This window comes from Citrus clementina, unplaced genomic scaffold (genome assembly GCF_000493195.1).
Source record: "Citrus clementina cultivar Clemenules unplaced genomic scaffold, Citrus_clementina_v1.0 scaffold_6, whole genome shotgun sequence".
NCBI classification, from domain to species: Eukaryota; Viridiplantae; Streptophyta; class Magnoliopsida; order Sapindales; family Rutaceae; genus Citrus; species Citrus x clementina.
In genome coordinates, this window is record NW_006262139.1 from 13,010,660 (window position 1) to 13,015,515 (window position 4,856).

Consider the following 4,856-nt stretch of genomic DNA (forward strand, 5'->3'; position numbering starts at 1 on the left):
ATTTGAGCACATTATGTATAAGATACCCAAATATAACTGCTAAGAGCTTTGAACTAAAACCTAGTGTGCTAAATTGTCTCCCCACATTCTATGACTTAGAAAATGAGGACCCATATAATCATCTGAATGATTTTCATGCTATTTGTCAAACATTTAAATATGAGAATTTTTCAGACGATGATGTTAAACTCAGATTATTCTCATTTTCTTTAAAGGATAGAACTCATTCATGGTTAAATACTTTGCCTGCTAATAGCATTACATCATGGGAACAAATGGTAACTAAATTTTTGAATAAATATTTCCCAGTGCATAAAACCAATGTTATTCGCAGAGAAATTTCAGAGTTTACACAGAGAGAAGATGAACAGTTTTTCGAAACATGGGAGCCATTCAATGGGCTACTCTTGAAGTGTCCACATCATGGGTACGAGAAATGACACCAATGCCAATACTTTTTGGAGGGATTATTGCCGAATGTGCAAGAATGACTAATGGCAACAAGTGGAGGAGAGCTAATGTCTAAAAGTGCATCAGAAATTTGGAAATTCTTCCAGCGACAAGCAGATAATTCCCAACAACGAAGTCGATCACTCAGGAATACTAGAAGAATTAAGGGAGTAAATAATGTTCACATTGGCGAGTCAAGTTCATAAATTAAAGAAGTCAAAGTGATAATTGAAGGTCTCTCTTGACAAATAGCATCGTTATCGACTGCTAAATCAACAGAGCCACATGACCATGACTCGTACTCAAATCAAGCCAATGCCATAGGTGTAATGAGAAAACCATCGAATTACAACCCATACTCCAACACATATAACCCTGGATGGAGAGACCACCCCAATTTTTCATGGTCTCAAGGATTACAGCAGAATGGACCAGCAGCTCCAGCTCCATTAATTCCTCAAAATCCTTAAGCCTCTCAGCCACCATTTAGACCATACAATCAAAACTAGAACTACTCTCAACTCAGACCATGGGAGGATGCATTCCAGAATTTCAAGAATGTTACTCACTCCACGATTGAGCAACAGAACCGCACCATTGATGGACTACGAAATGAGTTGCGAGCAGACTTTAACTCACAAGCCCAATCAGTTTCAAGCTTCGAGAAGATGGTGGGACAACCAGTGCCTAATCCTAAAGGAGTACATGAAGCAAGTACCAGTTCATCACAACAGCATGGAGAGCTCAAAGCAGTCATGACCTTGCGAAAAGGAAAAGAAGTCGACAACAAAGTGGAGATGCCGGTGACAAAAGAAAATCAAATTGTACTTGTGAATGTTGATGACTCACCATCAGAGGAGAAAGAAGAAACCAACCCGCGAGAATATGTTCCTAAAGCTCCATTTCCTCAGAGGTTAGCTAAAGGAAAGAAGGAAAAATCCACAAGTGAGATTCTCGAAATCTTCAAACAGGTAAGTGTTAATATCCATTTACTTGATATTATTAAAAAAGTTCCATCTTATGCCAAGTTTCTTAAAGACTTTTGTACTAAAAAGAGAAACATTCATGTTCAAAAGAAGGCATTTTAACAGAAAACGTTAGTTATATCCTTCAACACAAAATTTCGCTAAAATACAAAGACCCAGGATCCCCCACTATCTCATGTAGTATAGGGAACCACACAATTGAGAATGCTTTGTTGAATTTAGGAGCTAGTGTAAATTTGTTGCATTATTCAGTATTTGTGAAACTTGGACTGAGAGAATTACACCCAACTCCAGTAGTGTTACAGCTTGCAGATCGGTCCATGAAAATACCTCGTGGTATTCTGGAGGACGTGCTTATCTAGGTAGACAAGTTTTAGTTTCCTGTTGATTTCATTGTAATTGACACTCAACCAATACAGGATTCAAGGAAGCACATCCCCATTATTCTAGGCCGACCTTTCTTGGCAACTGCGAATGCTCACATTCAATGTAGGACTGGAAATATGCAGTTGTCCTTCGGCAACATGACTATGGAGCTGAACATCTTCAACATTGCCAAACAACCTCACAATGCAGATGATAGAATTGTTGATGTGGATTTAATAGAAACAATAGTTGATAACACTTTTCTTTCAAACCTTAATGATGATCCTTTACAAAAATGTTTAACTCACTTTAGTTTTGATTTTGATATTGACAGATCGGTTGATGAGGTCAACGCCTTGCTTGACTCAGCACCATTTATGGACACTAATAAATGGAAGTCAAGAGTTGAACAACTAGCACCATCAGAGAAGAAACTCATCCCATCATCAGAATCACCATCGAAACTCGAGCTCAAACATTACCCAACACTCTGGAATATGCATTTTGGGAGAAGAAAGTACTCTGTCGGTAATCATCTCATCATCCCTAAATGACGAACAAAAAAGTAAGTTGTTGGATGTTTTAAAAGAGCACAAAGGAGCATTAGGATGGACCATGGCAGACATAAAAGGTATAAATCCAGTAGACTGCATGCATTACATTCACCTTGATGAAAATGCTAAATCTACTAGGGAAATGCAACGTCGGTTAAATCTTAATATGAAAGAAGTTGTTAGAACAGAAGTCCTTAAGCTATTCGACGTAGGTATCATTTACCCAATTTCTGATAGTTCATGGGTCAGTCCTGTACAAGTTGTCCCCAAAAAGTCAGGAGTCACAGTAGTTATGAATGCTGATAATGAATTGATACCCACTAGAGTGACTACATGATGGCGTGTATGTATTGATTATAGAAAGTTGAATTCTGTCACACGTAAAGACCATTTTCCTTTACCATTTATTGATCAAATGCTTGATAGATTAGCAGGCCATGAATTTTATTGCTTTTTAGATGGCTACTCAGGATACAATCGGATCCCCATAGCACCAAAAGATCAAGAGAAGACCACTTTCACTTGCCCTTTTGGCACATTTGCATATAGGAGAATGCCATTTGGATTATGTAATGCACCTGTTACATTTCAACGATGCATGTTAAGCATTTTTTCTGATATGGTTGAACGATTCCTAGAAGTCTTTATGGATAACTTTTCTATCTTTGGTGATTTGTTTGATCAATGTTTACATCATCTAACATTAGTTCTGCAGAGATGTATCGAGAAGAACTTGGTCTTAAATTGAGAGAATGTCATTTTATGGTAAAACAAGGTATTGTTCTCGGTCACATCATTTCGAGCAAAGGTATTGAGGTTGATAAAGCCAAGGTGGATCTTATTTCTAATCTTCCTCCACCCAAAACAGTCAGAGAAGTAAGATCTTTCCTTGGGCATGCTGGTTTTTATAGACGTTTTATTAAAGATTTTAGCAAAGTTTTTAGACCCTTATGCAATTTACTTGCTAAGGATGTAATTTTTGTCATTGATGATTCATGTCTTGTGGCATTTGAAAAGTTAAAGCAATTGTTGACATTATCACCCATCATTCAGCCCCCAAACTGGAGCGTACCATTCGAGCTCATGTGTGATGCATCTAATTATGCAGTAGGAGCAGTTTTAGGACAAAGAGTTGATTGAATTTCCCACGTTATTTACTATGCTAGTATGACATTGAATGATGCACAGTTAAACTATTCAACTACTGAAAAAGAAATGCTAGCAGTAGTGTTTGCATTAGAGAAATTTCGATCTTATCTCATTGGTTGTAAAATAATTATATTCACAGATCATGCTGCTCTTAAATATCTTCTCACAAAGAAAGATGCAAAAGCTAGACTAATTCGTTGGATGTTACTTTTGCAGGAATTTGACTTGGAATTCAAAGATAAGAAAGGGACAGAAAATGTTGTGGCTTACCACCTCTCTCGTCTCTATTTTGACACAATTACAGAGCCATTAATATTGAATGAGTCATTTCTAGATGAACAATTAATGAGTGTGGAAGTATTACCTTGGTATGCTGATATAGTTAATTATCTTGTTACAGGTAAACTTCCAGAGCATTGGACCAAGCAAGATAAGGCTAAATTCTTTGCAGAGATAAAGAATTTCTTTTGGGATGACCCTTATTTGTTCAAGTATTGTGTAGATCAAATTGTTAGACGATGTTTCCTAGAAAATGAAATTCAGAATATCATTTCATTCTGCCATGAACAAGCTTGTGGAGGCCATTTTAGTGCTAAGAAAACAGCGACTAAAGTTTTACAATGTGGTTTCTATTGGCCAACTATATTTCGAGACGCTTACACTTTCTGTTCTTCATGTGATAGGTGTCAACGAATGGGGAGTATTACGCGAAGGAACATGATGCCACTAAATCCAATTTTAGTGGTTGAGATTTTTTATGTATGGGGTATCGACTTCATGGGACCCTTTCCCCCTTCTTTTGGCCATCAATACATATTAGTTGCTGTTGACTATATATCGAAATGGGTAAAAGCAATTCTATGCAGAACTAATGATCACAAGGTGGTGATAGGATTTTTGAAAAGCAATATTGTCTCACGCTTTGGATTCCCTCGAGCAATAATCAGTGATGGTGGTGCCCACTTTTGTAACAAAGCATTCAAAGCTCTTTTGATAAAGTATTTAATCACTCATAAAGTGGCGACTCCATATCATCCGCAAACTAGTGGCCAAGTTGAGATCTCCAATCGAGAAATAAAGCACATATTAGAAAAGATAGTGAGGCCGGACAGAAAAGATTGGTCATTAAGACTTGATGATGCATTATGGGCATATAGAACGGCTTTCAAGACTCCGATTGGGATGTCACCCTACATGCTAGTGTATGGAAAAGCTTGCCACCTACCTGTGGAACTCGAGCATCGTGCATATTGGGCTATCAAGAAATTCAAATTTGACATGCAGCAAGCCAGCTCAGAAAGAAGATTACAGCTGGGAGAACTTGAAGAAATTTGTAATGATGCATACGAAA

At 37.5% G+C, this 4,856-nt stretch overlaps 1 non-coding gene across 1 annotated transcript; it reads right to left on the bottom strand.

The window, feature by feature from the left end:
- Window positions 1-326: 326 nt before the first annotated feature.
- Window positions 327-430, bottom strand: LOC112097573. The gene has a single exon (XR_002905104.1). It is a non-coding gene; the product is annotated as a small nucleolar RNA R71 (small nucleolar RNA).
- Between the last annotated feature and the right edge of the window lie 4,426 nt (window positions 431-4,856).